This window comes from Rissa tridactyla, chromosome 6 (assembly GCF_028500815.1).
Source record: "Rissa tridactyla isolate bRisTri1 chromosome 6, bRisTri1.patW.cur.20221130, whole genome shotgun sequence".
NCBI lineage: Eukaryota > Metazoa > Chordata > Aves > Charadriiformes > Laridae > Rissa > Rissa tridactyla.
The window spans coordinates 10,014,203-10,032,398 of NC_071471.1; the positions used below are offsets into that span (position 1 = coordinate 10,014,203).

At 52.0% G+C, this 18,196-nt stretch overlaps 1 protein-coding gene across 4 annotated transcripts in view; it reads right to left on the minus strand.

Annotated features, from left to right (window-relative positions):
• The window catches only part of KCNAB1 (potassium voltage-gated channel subfamily A regulatory beta subunit 1), an 84,682-nt gene that overhangs the window by 31,419 nt on the left and 35,067 nt on the right, over nt 1–18,196 (minus strand). The gene's annotated exons all lie outside the window — the stretch shown is intronic.

Genomic DNA, 18,196 nt, shown 5'->3' on the forward strand with positions numbered 1-18,196 from the left:
TTGCCACTTTTGTTTTTAAAAGCCTTATTCAGGCTACCCTGCAACCTTCCAAACCGTCGCAGCACCCCAGGGTACCACCTCATCAACATAAATCTGCATATAACGGCATAATAGAAGTAAGTGTTAATCATACGGAATATCTCTATAAAAATAGACCTGGAACTTGCTGCTGACTGGGGTTTCACAGACTCTCCCTGAGCTTGCAGAGATGGGCACTGTGGGGTTCAGGCTGAGCGTGAAAAGGGGCAAAAAGGACAAAGACACCAAGAGCCTCATGGCGGGGCTTATTCCTGGTTTCTATCACGTAAGAGCTCAGCTCATCTTGCAGAATCCAACCCAGACGCGATCTGGGTGCAGCCCAGGGTGCCCGGTGCCATTCCTCTGCCGCAGGGACAGCCCTCCCCAGCCATCTGCAGCGATTCAAGAGAGACAGGGAACTACTGGAGAGAGTCCAGCGTAGGGCAACAAAGATGATTGAGGGATTGGAGCTTATGAGGAAAGGCTGAGAGAGCTGGGACTCTTTAGCCTGGAGAAGAGAAGGCTGAGGGGAGACCTTATTAATGTTTACAAGTATCTAAAGGGTGGGTTTAAGGAGGATGGAGCCAGACTCTTTTCAGTGGTTCCCAGTAACTGGATGAGGGGTAAAGGGCACAAGCTGGAACATAGCCAGTTCCAATCAAATATGAGAAAAAACTTCTTTACGGTGAGGGTGACAGAGCGCTGGAACAGGCTGCCCAGGGAGGCGGTGGAGTCCCCTTCTCTGGAGACTTTCAACACCCACCTGGATGCAGTCCTGAGTGATGTGCTCTGGGCAGTCCTGCTTTAGCAGGGGAGTTGGACTAGACGATCTCTAGAGGTCCCTTCCAACTCTGAAATTCCGTGACTGCCCTGCTCACCAGAGACATCAGCTCCACCTTTCAGGCATGCTCGGCTGTTCCCTCCTATTAGGAACTTTCTGCAGTATTTAACCAAAGCTTTTTATTTCCTCATTTCCACTCCATTATGCCGTTAGCAAAGCCTTTTCACCGGAACAGCTATTTGCAAGTCTCTTCCAGATCTCCTCTGCTTAAGCCAGCTTTTTAAGTAACACTAAACCATTTCTGGCTGAAAAGCCAGTCTTTCCCTGGGATGCTGCTGTCCCAATTAGCTCACAGGGTACGTGGGGGGTGGCCAATTATAATCCCATGGTTGTTAAGGGCTCGCCTCACCCAAGCTGAGAAAAACCTTTTCAAGTGGGAATTGCACATAGGTAAGAAGCACATAGCCCTTGCCTTAAACCAGTGGTGCCCAGTCCAGCCCCCACCTAAACCTTATTTAACACAGGTACAGCAGCGAGGATTCCAAAAGATCTGAAAAATTCCCAGGTGCTCATTTTGCCTCTTGTGCTTACCCAGTGCCTCCTTAATGGCTTTTATGGTAACTTCTAGTTTAATTATTTCCTCGGAAGGGGAAGTGCTGACAGTGCAGACAGAGCTGAACAAGACCAAAAGGAATATATAATTTTTATATATATCTTGCGGACAGCAAGACCCGAGCGAGAGGCCGGGCAGCCCTGCCCCATACCCTCCCACTGCTCTTCTGAGCCAGGTTCTGGGCAGCATGGCAAGGCTGAGCCGGCTGTCCCTGCAGCAAAGTCTCCCTCTCCAGCCTGGGCTAAGAGAAGAGTTTTAGGAGGGACGTGAACAGGGTGTGGGTGGGATGAGCCTGGAGCAGAGAGTTCCCAGGAGCAGCAGGCTCAGGGATCCCAGGGAGCCATGAGAAATGAAAGGGAATACAGGGAGCAACAGGGCTGGGGGGGGGGACAGGCTTGGCTCTGTCAGAAGGTATCCAGAGAGAGGATATGGGGAGAAAACCCACCATAGTGATGTTCTCTCAGGCTGAGAGAGTTGGGGTTGTTCAGCCTGGAGAAGAGAAGGCTCCAGGGAGACCTTAGAGCCCCTTCCAGTCCCTAGAGGGGCTACAGGAGAGATGGGGAGGGACTCTGGATCAGGGAGTGGAACAATAGGACAAGGGGGAACAGTTTTAAACTGAAAGAGGGGAGATTTAGATTAGACATGAGGAAGAAATTCTTGAGTGTGAGGGTGGTGAGACCCTGGCCCAGGTTGCCCAGAGAAGCTGTGGCTGCCCCATCCCTGGAGGTGTTCAAGGCCAGGCTGGATGGGGCTTGGAGCAACCTGGTCTGGTGGGAGGTGTCCCTGCCCAGGGCAGGGGGGTGGAACTAGGTGGTCTTTAAAGTCCCTTCCAACCCAAAATATTCTACGATTTTTATGACTAGCCACTGACAAGGCAACACGTAACAGCACAGCCCTGCACCCCTTGTGACACCCCAGACCTCACACACCTCCAGCAAGGCTCCTGGGTGTCAGAAGAAGGGAAGGTCCCTGTTTCATGGCCGAGCACCTTGCCCTCCCCCAGGATGGGCAGTAGCTGAACCCACTCAGACCAGGCTCCATGCACCCAGCCAGCTGCAGGACAGATCTTTAACTAAGTGCCTAACACAGCTCCTGCATTTGAAGCTCCACATTTGCATGGGTGCCAGGTGCCTCCCACAGCCATTGGGGTAGAGGGCCCCCCCCAAAACTATGTGTAGAGACACCCGCGTCCTCCCACAGTGCTGGCAGGGCCCCCATCCCCAGCAGCAAAGCATCACTGTGGACCACAGCCAGGTCTGCCCCAGGCACCGTGTGGGCAGTGGTGTGGCACACCAGTGCCCGCTCAGGTCTGGGGGATTTTCAGAGGTAACAGTCTCTTTAATTAAAAGAAAAGGGGGAGAAGGCGGGGGAGAAAACATGTCTACAAAGCAGCCCGTGCCATATGGCAGGAATGGTATTTGTCTCCTGTGGCACAGGGCAGAAAGCGATTGTAATTATTCACTTTTAATTAATTCTAGTGTAGTGGAATCAGTAAGGGAGCTCATCAATGGCAGCAAACTGCAGTGCTGGAGGATGCTGTAGCACCAGGCTGCAGGGAACCACGAGCAGCCACCAAGCTTGGTCCCTGTAGCCCACCAGCACCAAGCATCCCTCAGCCACCACTGTCAGGTGCTTTCCCCATCCCTCCAGAGCCACGTCCAGCAAGGGGGAAGGCCCCAAACCACACAGAGCCAGCTCCCCAGGTACATCAACAGGAGAAAGCACCTACCTCAGCACCCAGCCCTGGTGCAGGGCAAACCCACTTCCCCTTGCCCTTCTGCAAGCAGCCAGGAAGAATAATTCCCTTCTTTAAGACAACCTTCACCATTAATCTTCCAGCCCGATCGCAGCACACCATGCACACCATCACCTAGGTACCAGACGCTTCCCATTGCACATGGCTGGCAGAGCAGCAGCTTGAAGCCCATGACAAGCCCCCCACACAAGGGCTGAGCCAGCCCCCTCCCAGTGGGAAGCAAGCTTAAGCAACTCATTAACCTACAAGTGGTTCCTCCCATTGTTAAGGGACAAAGCAATTATAAGAAAATACATCCTGGTTATCCAGGTGGGAGATTTGCTTCGTTGCTGCCCTTCATTGTTCAAAGGGGGGAGAGTTTGGGTTTGGCCACTTCCATTAACATGCACCCAAATCAGCCCAAACCTCCCCTTCCCGGCACTGGGCAGGGCTGCCACACCATCAGGTGTCTGAACCTGCATCGGCCTCTGCCTCCATAACCCCACCAGGTCCCTGTTGGTTTGCAGAAGGGGAGGTGGCTCCTGCTCAGTCCAAAACCATATGCCTCCACCCACAGGATAAACTTCAAGTGATGCCCGACACCAGGCTGAGCTGACCTGCTGCATCGTGCTTTAGCGAAGCTAAGGCTGATCCCAGCCAGGACCAGCTCTGGGTGCTGACAGTTCCCCCCACCCTGCATCCAGCCAGACTGGAACCACCTCCAAAACAGCCTCGTGTTTGATAGAGGCTAAAAACAAAGAGTTTAATATTTTAAAGCAGTAAGTGACAGCTGGGCTGTTTGGAAGACAAAGCTGCTGAGCAGCTTTGCTTTAGTCCAAGGTGCGCTGAGCAAACCCTGCTTTAAGCTCATCTACTTCCATTATTTCCGTCTGTACAACGGGATCAGGATAACCACCCTATCTGCCTGTCTATCCATACAACTATCTATCTGTCTGTCTGTCTATCCATCTATCCGTCTATCTATCTGTCAGTATGGAGAGAGAGAAAGGGTGAGAGTTTTTTTGGTAAGGAAAAACATAAGTTTTAAATAAAATCTCTGCAATAACACATACAATGACTAAAACATTTTCGACTCCACACCCACAGAGGAATCATCAGGCTTAGAAGAGCTTGACAGAAATCAGATAATGCTGTTTTTTTCTCTTGTTCCAACCCCAGTTTCATTGCTCCGTGTTGGTGGTTTTGCCCACAGAGGCCCACCTCTACCAGAAATACAACACCCAGGGGATGGATCCCGTGCGGGTCCTACCGAAGCAGCCCTGGTGGCAGGTGACCAGGGACCCCATTTCAAAAACCCCCGGGGTCTGCCAGGGAGAGATGGTGGGTGGGGGTCCTGGGTCCATGGGGGCACCACCAGCTCTCGCTGCCCACGCCACAGTGCCCACGGCCATGCCGACGGCCTCGGCGTGAGGGAGGTGTGTGGAGGAGGCAAAACCTACCGCTCCTCAGGCATTTCTGAGTATTCCAGCATGCAAAAAACATGCGGAGAGGAATAGATGGTGGGGGAAAGGAGGTGGGAGGAGAGAGAGGGGCTTTGAGCAGAGCGGGGGGAATCGGGAAGGGCACAAAGCCAGCCCCTGGGAGAGGCAGCAGCATCTGCAGGTGCAGGACCTGCCTGCAGGCGTCTCCATGGACATCCTCCACCTCCACCACCAAAAAGGAGGGCCTGGGGCACAACACAGCCTTTCTCGTATGCCTGCATGCACCCTTGTGGGTGTGGGGTGAGCCCCGAGGCGGTGATACAGGCCCCCCCCCATCCGATTAAGCAAAACTGGCGAAACCATGGCATGTTTTTTCCTGCGTATAAACTGCAGACAGTTTGGCTTGTTGCTACAAAAATGTAAAAGAAAAGTCACTGTTCCTGAAGCTGGCGGTGGGAAAACAACGTTGCTTAGAAACATCCCTATTAGTGCTCCAGAACCATTCCTTTCTGTACAGAAAATGAATAAAATATGTAATTTCTTCCCTGAAAAAAAAAAAAAAAGAGGCTGTTTCAAGTAACAACAAAAACCTGATGAAAGTGGAGACCCTTTCCAATTGCCCTCTCCCGCTGCAGCACATCCGACATCCCTCGCCTGTGACCTGTGGAGTGGGGAACAACAAAGTGTAATCCCAGGCTTTGGAGCCGCGCTTGGCCTTAGTGCTTCTGCTTGCTTTGTACCATACGAAACCCTCACTGGTTCGGCTGCTTCCCACGATGATGAACCCTCCTTATCACACCCCGCTTCTCTCCCCTCTCAAATGCCAGAGAGAGCCACCCCCCACCCCCTGAGCAATTGCAGACCCCTGTCCCCTGCGCTAGAATGTGCGACGGGGGGCAGCTGTGGCTCTCCGAATTTCCCCGTTTGTACCCAGCAAGGTGGGGCAGGACCCGCCATCCCTGCCCTGTGGGGAAGGGGCTGTCCCTCACACCAGCAGAATGTCCACGGGGTCCCCAGGCCACGGGGTGCCCTGTGCCAACCAGCACAACGTGGCAGGGAGGGGAAGAGACAGGCAGGAGGGGGTCCATCCCCTCCTGCCCGGTCGAGCTCTCCTCCCCACCACGACACAGCCTTTCCTGAGCCTTCCTGGTTCAAAACTGTTGGAATTTTTGGGTGACGTGTCTCTTGGGCGCAGTGATGTTGGACACACCTACCCCTCCAGCCCCATCTGCAGGGCTTTTGCACCTCTGAACTCCTCCCAAGACATGCAGATATCTCCTTAGCCTGGCCATGCCAAACCAGAGAGCAGCGAAAATACAGAAAAAAGACACTATGTATTTCCAAGTGCTCTGGGAAAACACATCATCTCCACTTCTCCTCACAAGTCTCTAAGGTGACCTGTCAGCATCTGCTCAGGCTCTGGAGCTCCCTGCCTCCCCAGGGGAAGATGCAAACTCCTTCACTGAAGGGTGCTCAACTCTTCCTAACATTTCGGAGCCACGTAAAAGCTATTTGTCATGATTCATCGGGCTGCAACAGCCCCCAGCGCGGCTTAGTCTTGCTGCGAACCAAGGGTGAGGCAACATGGAGGTGTTAATTCTCTTCTTTAATTAACTTGGGTGGTTTCCTGCTTTGAAGGCTGGATTTCATTTTGCCTCATCAGCTCAGAAGGACCTGCAGATTTTCGACAAGCAGTAGCTGCCCCTCAGCAAGCTCCGATGGCAGGAGGTTGTCTCTAAGTGGTGTGGGTGGGAAGAGAGAAAAATAATGGTTTCTGTCTCCCATTTTGCGAACAAAACACTTCACAACATGCACAGCAGTTTCCACTAAATTACCGCCCGTACTAGCAGTAATTGCAGTGATGCAGAATCGCAGCTTTCCACTGTTTTATGTATTTTAAACCCATTTACTTGTGCAGAGATAGCGAAGCGAGGGAGGTCTGTGCGCCGCTGGGACACCTGCACACTCTCAGCCAGCTTTGGTTACGGGCAGGTGCAAACCGCGGTACCCCACTTCATTTTGGGTAGTGCTACAAAAATCGGCGCCATGCCTCACCAGCCGCGTTCGCTGCTTTCTCTTGGTGCTTCCAACCGCCTTTCATGCCAGCATTGCATTCTGCCTAGAAAATGGTTTATTACAGGATGGAAAGCAAGAATGGTGATTTTTACCCAGACTCCTACAGAGTATCTTTCCTTACTCTAATACAAACTTCCTTCCAGTCTGCCCCGCAGAAATATTCCCTGTTTCTAAATGGAAATTTTTTCACCTTAATATGAGTTGAAAGACCACCCAAGCCACCTCATATAGGCACAGCAGAGCAGTACGGAGGCTCCTGGTGGCATTTCTGCATCCCACCGGTGGCCAAGGAAGACAGGGTGGCTTTGGGTTTTCCCCTAGGAAAGCCACCTTTCTCAGAGCCAGGCAGGCTGGAGGCAAGCTCAGCCCTGCCAGATGTGGGTGCTTTCGCCCAACACCTGCCAGAGACACCACCAGCCAAGACCGTTGGCTGTCTGTTCCCATGCCCAACAGCCCATGGCCGTGGAGACCTTCGGATGCTCAGACCAAGGCACTGCATCCGAGCAAAGGCTCCGTGCTTGGGCAGGAGTCGAGGACAGCTTCAAGCCATAGTGCTGGAGCAAAGACAGACACTCCTGGCTCTGATGAAGTACTGACATTTATGCAAAGCATCTAATCTCAGGAAATTTTTAACTCCGTTTTCAAATGACAAGAAGCAGAGATGAACATGCAAAGCGGTAGCAGAAGCTCAACCACCGTAGATGGCCCAACAGATACTTGAGTGAGCTGAAAGCACAGATTTATTTCCTTGGTTGAGCATGTGCATTCTTAAACTGGCTTTAACATTCAACCTTACACTTGCAGCGTTTGACTGTGCTTATGTTTGCTTCTTTGCGATTTTAATCGTGTGTGTCTGCAGTGGCATGATGAAGGTGCACCTGGAGCGATGCTGCTTTTCTAAGCTATTTCAGAGTGGAAGTGGATGGACCACACGGTCCCAGGCGCTCCTCTGAGCATCTTCCTTCCCGTCTGGGTTTCTGCAGCAACGTGGCAGGCGGTGGCTGCCCTGTGGTCCCCGCCGCACTAAAACGGGGTTTGGAGGAGTTGGTGACTGTCCCCACTGCTGCAGCAATGTTGTTAAGTATTAGGTCAATGATACAAAATAGGAAAAATACCCTGTTACTAGTGGAATAGCTGCAGAGACAAAACAGAACAGTATTGATCAGCTGAAAAACAACAGCAGCGAAGCCAGGAGGTGGGTCCTGGGCAATGGAGACGCCGGCCCGGCAGCAGGAGGGGCAGCCAGCCCAGGCACGGATGGCATGAGGGGACAAGGAGGTGCCTAAATGGCATCTGGCCCCTGATTCTTGGCTCTCTTCACACTTTCCAACTCATCTCCCATACTCGTAGGGCCACCGGGTGCGTAGGTGGTCGCTTCAGCTGAAATTCCCCAGGATTTTTTTTTTTGGCTGCAGCCTCAGAAAAGTTGCAGATGACGCATTAAAATGTAGATAAGGTAAAATAGATGGGCCGCAGCCAAGCGCAGGGGCTGCCGCGCGTGGCTCTGGCAGACGTGCCGGCATGCTCAGCCTCCCCGCGCGGGATCCGTGCCATCAATGAGGCTCCGGCATGCGAGGCTCTTTCCCACTTCTTCCCTCCCGCCCCAGCTCCCAGCAAGCCTGGCCTGGAGGCAGTCTGCCGGGTGGCTGGGTGCCGGCACCCAAGCACAAATGGTTGCGGTAGATTGTTGCGACGGCAGCAGCTGCCATCGCTATTCCCAGTGCTTTCCCGGTGGGAAGCACGGGGTGTGGATGCCAGAGGCAGGGCAGTGCTGGCACTGGTGTTCCCAGGGGAATAGCTCTGCCGGGGGTGGGGGGGCCACAATTCCAGCAACCACATCCTGGAGTGGTGCACAGCCCACGGCTCTCCTGCCCCCACCTCATTTCGTCATCCGTGGGACACAAGGATGAAAGAGAGGAAAAGAAAAAGCATTTGTCATTCTGCAGTGATGCTTTTAAAGTGCAGAATTTCAAATGTCTGAGGGAATTAACGTTATCCTTGTAAAAAAAAAAAAGAAAAATCTCACACTTCCTAAAGGATTTGAATGAATCAAGTTATGTCCAGAAATAGGAGAGGATCAGGGAGGTCTCCATCACACCTGTGCATGGGTTAATCCACAGCTTCCCCATCACCCTTCAGCGGTACATGACGCCGCGGTGCTACACTTCTCACACCAGGCAAAGACCTGGCAAACCTGGGACACGTGCCCAACGCTGTTACAATGCCCGGGTCGATTCCACTTTATTCACGTAGGAAATTAGTAAGCAGATCATACCTACGCGTAGGGTGCTGACTATGCTGTCACCAGTCAACACATCCCATAGGGCTGTAAATAATAGATGCCATTTTCTCTCATTTCAGTACTACTTCAGACTGAAAGAGGCAAAATAAAAAATTTAAAACCCCGCCACCGGTTTTTCGTTCCCCATCCGTTGACCCACCTTGGAAAGTATTAGTCACTAAGCTGAAGTGATTGAATAAGCTGAAACTGGCAAACACATATTTTCTCCACAGGCAGGAGAGGCTATTTCTGACAAAAATCACAAGATGAATGGACAGGAAAGAATCTGAGCAGCCCCGGACAACGCTCGGCACAGCTGTAAGCAAGTCTGTCCTAGCTGCAGCCAGGACCATCCACAGCAGGGTCAGCCTGAGAAAGGGAACCTTTTGCGTTGGAGGGGAGATTTATCCCCATATAAATATTTAGGTAAAAGCTATTTGGATGAACTGTTCTAAAAATAAGCAGGCTGAGGAAGGGAGACCACTGTGAAAAGTAACTGAATTTTTGTTTTAATTGCTGTGCATGACTTTGACCCTTTCAGAGAGAAAGGAAATTTTGGACAGATTTTAAGGAGTGCAGAGGAGGGCAACGAAGCTGGTGAAGGGCCTGGAGAATAAATCTTATGAGGAGCGATTGCAGGAGCTGGGACTGTTTAGTTTGAGGAAGAGGAGGTTTAGGGGAGACCTCATCACTCTCTACAACTACTTGAAAGGACATTGTAGAGAGGTTGGTGCTGGTCTCCTCTCACAGGTAATTAGTGATAGAACAAGAGGGAATGGGTTCAAGCTGCAGCAGGGTAGGTTTAGGCTGGACATTAGGAAAAAATTCTTCACAGAAAGAGTGGTCGGACACTGGAATAGGCTGCCCAGGGAGGTGGTGGAGTCACCATCCCTGGATGTGTTTAAGACTCGTTTAGATGTGGTGTTGGGGGATATGGGAACTTTGGGATAGGGAGAACTTTGTAGAGTGGAGTTGATGGTTGGACTTGATGATCCCAAGGGTCTTTTCCAACCTAAATGATTCTATGATTCTATGATTCTACTTCTGCAATCAGTTGCAGCACAGTTTCATAGTTGCTGCAGCAGGAGCTGGGACCAGGCAGGGCTTGGTTTTTCTGGTAAACGTAAAGCCAACAGGAAAATATAGGTATGCCATGAAAGTTTTATAACTTCCTACCCAAAAATATTTCTGCAGCAGCTTGTTTACTTCCAGGGCACATGTTTTCCAATGACTTACACAACCCCTCCGCAAGCAGCATGCCAGCCTGGTGTAGGCGCAGGCAATCCTAACAGCCTCAGTGCAGCCATCGCCTCTCTTGTGACCTTTCCATGCAAGGAGGCCATCTCATTTATCGAACCTGAGGTTCTCCAGATGCGTTGCATCCAGCTGAATTTACGCTGCCGGCAGGTCCTACGATAGTCTCTCACACTGCTGTTGCGTGCTGTAAGCAAAAAACCAGGCGTCAAACACACGCCAGCTTTTCTCTTTAGGAGCTGCAAGAGACAAGGCACCAGGACCTTTAGAGGTGCCAGGTACAAAGGGCTTCCAGGAGCTTCAGGATCTTATTTTCCAATGTGCTCCTTCTGCTTCTCAAGCCCTGTGTCCCATCGATTGTTTCTGTTTGTTCTCCTAGCAGAGCTTTGCCAAAAAATATTTCCCGAAACTCTTCAGCACGGTGCCTGCAGAGCCCTGACTGAGTGCCCAACCACCCCGAGCAAGGCATCTCGGACACCAGGCACTGCTCCCCACTCCCACCCGCCTGCCAGGAGGTTTTCCACTGCTACAAAAATAGTTTGAGAAACATTTCCGATACATTTGGATACCATGAGGAGCAAGTCTCGGTTTGCTGAAGGGACGATGCTGTCATGGGGGCTCCTTCATCCTCTCTGCCTCCTCTGGAGGGGTGTACAGCAAGCACAGCAGCAGAGGACGTGGAGAGAGCGCTGCATCTAAGCAACTTCTGAAATGGGTTTGTTCAGGAGTGAACACCTTTGAACTGCTCCGGAGGCTCCCACCAAACACTGCTCTCACTCCTGCAGGGTGATGGGAAACGTCACCTGGACCAGCCCAAAGAACAGGGCTGGGATAAGGGACACGGTAGCCAAATCCCTCTTTGCATTAGCAAGATCCATCCGAACCATCCACTGACTTTACATCACTGAAATGCCCACCACTAAGCACCACTGGATTTTGGGGTTTTGGATATTTTCTGAATATCCAACAGATACTGAAATCCATGGAAGCTTTGCTGTAGAAGCAGCTCCACAGAGTTGTCCCTCTCCTGCCACAGTGCTCAGCACAGGCTGAACGCCAGGCAAAGGGGAGATGGCCACTGATTTGTAGCAGGGAAAATGCCACCCCAGCTTTAACCTCTGGGCTCACACCAAGTCTCATGCAGCGCATTTTCTTTTCTTTACTGAGAATTGATTTCTTAACAAACATGTTCTACAGATGGCGGTTTATAATGCTAGTCTAAAATAAAAATAAGCGTGCTCAAAATTCAAATTGGATTTTGCCAAAGCAGCCATGCTAAAATAATACATTTTAAATATCTTAAACTGTGCGCTTCACAAGTAATTAAATTAGCAGTGTTTCTGCGTTACGTCTTTTCTTCCACCCATTTAAGCATTAGATTAATGTTGTCATGCAGGTTTTAGATGGAAAATATCACGCTTCGGGGAACGGTCCGGAACAAGCAGAGCGGAGCAGGATCGGGTTTGGCAGCCAGTCCATCAGGAACCCCTTTCAGCCACCGCCGCCAGCGGGGAGCTGCCCCCCACTGCCTCCTGCCACGGGGACAGCCACCGGCCGCCACCGCCCCAGGAGAGGGGATGCCAGTGATGGGTGCACAGGGAGCAGCAGTGCTGTGACAGCCACCCACCGGTGACGGGGACAGCCGCCCGGGCTGCTCCCATGCTCTTGCACCCCTGCCCTGTGCCCTGCACAGCTTCGAGAGGCTGCAGAGCTCATCAGCAGCATACGACTGCATTATTTAAAAGCTTCCTTGAAATATCATCATTTTGCTTCTGCTTAACAAACCCGACATGAAAAGCGTGGTCTCTAGAACACCGTTTGTCCTTGAATTCAATCTTGTTCTCCTTAGCTCATCACTCTCTCTTGGGATTAAAATGGGGGGGCTGGAATCGATGGCAGACCAAGCCCTGGCTTGTTGCCCTGCGTCCCCCTGCCCAGTGCCACCAGCATTGCAGGACAGTGTTCCCGTCCCCCACGGGACACAGATGCTGGGACAGGCAATCTGGCATCCCCAGACCTTGCTCTGTAGGGTCCAGGACACCACGCTGGGGGATGAGAAACAGCTTGCATGTCACGCTGGCCAGGGAAGTGGGGACTATCACGACGTAGCAGGGCAGAGATGGTGTCAAATGCTGTCACCTGTCCTCTGTACTACAGTCCCCCGCATGAGCCAGCACTGCTCCAACTGGCTGCGTATTTCTCCCTGAGCTAGACCTCACTGGAGGATATATAATTAGATATATATGTGGACAGATATTTCCAAAGTCCCTAATAAATTGGAAACATTTTTACAAAGAATATTAGAACACTTGGAAACAATGCTAAAAATGCATTTGTCAATGAACCAAAGTTGATGTAGGAGGTTCTTGGCCTGGTTGGGTCTCCAGGGGAGAGAGGGGAGAAGGAGAAAGCCTGAGCGGAAGAAATCCCTTAAGTGCATTGGGGGAGCGGGGCAGAGCCTGCAGACCCTGCAGTGCTGGGCATCGCTCCCCTGACAGAGAGCTGGGAAGCAGCCGTGCTCGGCCGGGCAGGCACCACCTGGGCAGGCTGCTTTAAAAAAACAGAGATGACTTTGCTGTATCTGAAACCTGGAAGATACATTTTCAGTGCTTACACTCAGCCCAGCCATCTGCGAAGTCTTCATTTACTGAAGACATGAAAGCCAGGGAGTGAATACACCTTTGGCAAACTCCATGCACTATCGTATCTTCAGAGTTTACACGGTAAGTAAATGCGTATTCAAATCTAAAGTTCACTTGGTCTATGCTGGTTTTAACACTGCAAAGTTAAACATGGCTTTTGCATTAATGTAATGAGATGGGGAAAATCCAGACCACACCGAACCCACAGCCTTACCTAGCAGCTACAAAATCCTGGAGAGCCATTAGGAATTTAAGAGCAGCACAAATCCGCACAGATTTTGTTTACTCAACTGCCTCCTTTTTCTCCTTCTTTGAGTTATTCCTCCCTTCTTTGTAGCCATTATAAGCTACAGTCCTGGGGGAAAACGCATTGTGAATTCAGTCTAAATGCATTCTCTTCACTGGACTGGTCTTAATTTACAGCAATAAAATGAAGATCAGATGATGAGCCATAAAAATCAACCTGATGTGGAGAGCTACTGAAATAATACGCAATTTTATATCAAAATAATTGTGCCATTTGCATGTGAGTGCTTAAAACTATTTATAATTGCAGCAAGACTTAAATAAACCGTGGATTCCTAAATATATGAGGTAGATATTATGGTCGATGGTTATAGTGCAATGCAAGGAAAAAGAAGACACAAGACCTGAAACACTGCTAAGAAATACTTGCTGTCACTTACACCCTTTGAGAAGCGTAGGAGCTTTATCTTCTGTTTCCAAACTAGTTTTGCAGCTCAAACCGACCCGTGTGCGTTTCCAAACCTGGCCAGTTGGAAGTTTGCTGTGGACTCCTGTAAGCCCCCGCTCACCCCGACTGCACAGCCAGGCGTGCTGCACGGCATCTGCATACAAAGCGTGCGCCACAGTGCAATTCTAGCGTTAATAATACCACGCTTCTACATAAGGAATTTGCACTTTAATAAAAGCATTGCAATTTTTGCTTCTAGCCCACGGGTCACCCGGGGTACGCTCAAAGGAGCGGAAGAAACTGCCAGCGGTCACGGAGGCGAAAGTCATTTTCCTGATGGTAATCACAGGTCTCAGACACAGCTCTGGGGCTTTGCAGGGCTCTGTCCCCCACCGGCAGCGGTTCCTCCTCCTCTCCAAGCACTCAGCATCTGCGCTCGGAACCTCTCCGGGGAGGGGGAACGGCTGTGGGATGTTTCCCAGGAGAAGGTTTGCTCTTCTCCCTGCTCCAATGACCCTGGGAGGGAAGGAGCTCCAAAGCATCACTCCCCTCCGGGCTGGGACCTACCAGCCCACAACACTGGAAAGGTTTGAGTTAACCATCGGATTGAGAGTTTTATACTTGTTACACACCTTAATTATGTTTGCTAGCAGATATTTATTTAGGCAGAAAAGGGGGAAGAGGAATTCTTTGTGCTGTAGTATTTTTATTATGCCTTTTAATGTGTGTAATTGGTGTGCAGAGCCAATGGAGCGCAGCTCTGACCCTGGCTAAGTCGAGCCTGCGGACGCCTTTCCAGGAGGGGGAAGAGAGGCATCCCACCGGAGCCACTGGAGCAACACACCCACCGCTGCGATGCAGTGCATTAGCAGCTCTTCAGTGATGCGCTTCGACAAGAACCCACAATTTCAGGCACACAGTGAAGAAAAAAGCCTTCGAACTGCCAATGAATTTTTAGCCGGCAGGATGTAATGTCCCTCCGCTGGAATGTGGCCAGGGCACTGCCTCAGTGCCACCGGGGACACTGGAAGGTCCCACAGCCTGCAGCCTGGCAAGCAGCAGGACCCAGGCAACGGGCCAGAAAAAATCCCACGTTAAGACAAGGACTGACCAGACCACCCTGCACCAGGCTTGCTGTAAGCACAGGCCCCCACAAATCCGAGACGTACCCATTGCCCCGGGAGAAGGGAGCAGACAGGCAGCAGCATCGCGTGTCTTGCCAGCTTGGTCTCCTCCAGACCCTGCGTGCGTGCTCGGGTTCATGCCGGTGCTGAGCGGGTAGCTGAGCACCGCGGCACGGCACCGGGGAGAGCTTGGCACTTCCTGGGTGGCCAGGAAAGGTCTTTGGTTGCTAAAGCTGCTCCAGACCTTGCAAAATGTGACACGCAATCCTTGCACGTCCACTGCTCAGCAACTGCAAGCAGCCCTCTCTTCCCTCTCGCGCCCGCAGCAGCAGGGCAGGTCCCCTTGCAGACGTGACCGAGCAGGGACGAGGTTCCCAGGCTGGCTCCCCCACACTTTAATTACGGCTGCCCGTCTTCAGAGACCCCGGCGGCACAGGCAGGAGCCCCAGCGTGGTGGTGGCATGGGCCTGGTGTCCGTGAGTGGCCCATGAGACAGGGGTGGGCATCCCGCATCGGGCAGGAGGGATGGGTTTCCCCTCTGGGGGCCGGTGTCCAGCCTCTCTGCACCTTGCTCCAGGCTCTGCAGGATGAGCATGGACTATTAACTCCACCAGCTTGCCTTTGCAGTTAAAATTCTTTTGTTTAGGCTCGCACTGGAGCTAATGGTCAAAGCTGCCACCATCAATTATTTATGAACACAAATAGATAGTTGAGCTTCATAAATTGGGTCCCTCGTGCCCCTGTGTGGGCAGAGCTCTCATAAAGGGCTATTTTTGAACTGCTGACGGCTCCGAATCGGCAGCGCCATGGCTGGAGCCAGAGCTGAGCCCCAAGCCCTGTGCGGCTGAGCTCCCTGCCACCTCCTGGGCACGGAGCAGGCTCGGTGGGGAGCCGGGGTTCTCTGGGGAGAGGCTTCGCCCTGCGGCATGGGTGATGGCAAGGCTGCCAGGACAAGTATGGGAAGCCTGGTACAAGTCTCAGTTTGAGAAGTTGTTCTCTGTGGTAGTCGTGGCACATCCCAAATAGCCCCGTGCGCCAGGATCAGGGCTGGATCCACCTTACTGACAGCTTCAATCGGGCTGACAATAAATTTTAAAAAAATACAGCAAATTTGGAGGGAAAAGAACCCAGGCTGTGACCTTCTGATGGTCCGAAGCCTGCCAGCTCTCCTCCCATGCTGTGCATCGGAGGGAGGCAAAACCACATCCTTTGTTTTCAGCAGCGGTGCGGCAGACAGCAGTTCTCCAAGCCAAGCACCACAACTACATCATTTTCAAGGAAAGACTTGAAGTGATCCCCAATATTCTCCCCGAGCATCTGGGCAGGCTCACCAGTGGGACTGAACGGGAGCATTAAAGAGGACAAAAGGGAACAGCCCCTCTCCCCATTGCCTTCCGTGCGTGGGAGGCAGCCGAGGCTGTCCCCGGCGGTGACAGCAGAGGTGACGGCTGGGAAGGTCCCATCCACCTGATGCCACGATCCGACAGGGAGGCAGCGAAATGGGATTTAACAAATGCAAAGCAGAGGTTTGCTCGTGCAAACGCCGCGGGAGCGCACCTGAGTCCTAATATTTGCAGATGTTCCCCGGTGAACATATTTATTCCCTCAACTTGGTCTTTTATATTCCAATTGGGGCTTTGAGGTGGAACGGCTCCAGAAACATGCCGTTTGATGAAAAGCCCCCTGAGCTGGCTCCTCTCCCGCCCCCACCCCTGTCAGAGCTGTAGTAGCTGTCTCTCCCTTTTACATAATCCCGGTGGCACCAGGAGCTCCTGGCAGCCGGGGGAGGCAGCTCCGGGGCCAGGCAGGATCCTGAGAGCGGAGTGGGAGCCATGGGCAGCCCTGCCAGGGGGGCGGCAGCAGCGCTGAGGGTCAAAAGGGGGGAGCAGCTATCCGTATTTTTAGCGTAAAGCAAGGGGCAGCTGCGCTAGCATGTCATTTTAAGTAGCGCACACTGTATAGCTCAGCATCAGGGACATAATTCAAGCAGAAAATGAATTGGGAAGGACTTCAGTTTCAATTGGAAGGGAGCTGAGGACTTTACAGGATTATTGTTGCAGCTGTTGGGAAAAGTCTTTGTCTTCTCTGGCCACTGGATTTCCCTCGGACTGAGGAACCAGGCACAGAGATGAACACGAAATATCAGCTCCATCACCGTTGGTAGGTGTCTTCCCTAACTAAAGGTTATCTCAATTCAGCAGCATCGCAGCTGAGCCTGGAGGTTTAGTCAGCTCTTCCTCCAAATTCCCCTTCACTTCTTCTCTTGGGGGAGAAATCAGCTCTAGATATGGAGAGATTTGGGAGCAGAAACAGGGATTAGTCATAAAGATAAAATATCAGCCTTGTCACAAACGAGATGCTATTCCTGATGCAATTCCCCAGGTCTCAGGCAGCCAAAGCTGGGGGAGCCGTGAGGGCTGCGCTGAACACCAGCGGGAGAATTCAGCCCTCCGTATTGAAACCTTATCTAGAAATAAGCCAGAAAGGATTTACAATGGCCCAACTTTGGAGGCTGCAGGAGCGTTTGTGTCATGTGGGCAGCAAAGAATTGCAATTACCTAGCGTGTCGGCACACTGATAGCGCCAGGAGCCCGTGGGAAATCAGCAGAGATAACTTCTGACAATTAGTACACAGTGTCCATAAGCCTAACAAGCAGAAGCCCCAACTCGGTAACAGGTCATGTCTTCGAATGACGTGATCAAAGACACGTTTCCCTCAGATGTGCTTGTGGGGGAAACTGAGGCAGGGAGGCACAATGGCTTGGACAGGGCTGCAGGAGGGGAGAGGGGTCACAGGGAGCTCCCAGCTGGCAACGCTCCATCGGCCCGTACTCCACTTGGGAGGCTGCGGATATCGGATTAATCGGCAAGTTATATTGATTTTGAGAGGTGCCTCCCTTTGGGCACAACCCACCGCCATCCCCCAAATACTGCCCTCCCCACAGCTGGGGCCATCCAGGAGCTGGGACTGTCACCCCACAGGAGCTCCCCAGAGCACTGAGCCTACCCCAGCTGGCTCTGGGAGATATTAATCAGCATTTCTGCTCTCACCGCAAGCGCTACCCGGACCTCTCCTGCTGCCTACACCGTGCTGATGAGCAAGCGGCAGGAGCGTGCAAAGCTCCTGCTAAAAGTTGGTCATGGCTGAAGGGCAGGAACAAGCAGTCAGAAAGGCTGGGCTTCTACGCGGACAAAGCCTCTGTGTTATTTATCAACCGTTCAAGCAACTCACGGCAAATTGCATCTGAGCATCCCGTTCACTCTGCTTCCATACACCCTGTCTACGCAGTTCCTGGAGAGTGAATATTGAAATTTTCAGAACTACAGGATTGCCTAAATCAAGCCCTGCGCTGGGCTGCACGCACACTTGAATTCCGTGTAACGGTGCTAAAGCCAGCTTGGCTTTGCGTCAGCCCCCATACCCTAAAATCAGCGTAACAGCAAAACTGCAACCCAGCCCGGCACCACTCCCTTGGAGTGGGTACAGCTGGCCCCACAGGAGCATCCGCCACTATTCCATGGACTGGGAAGAAGCA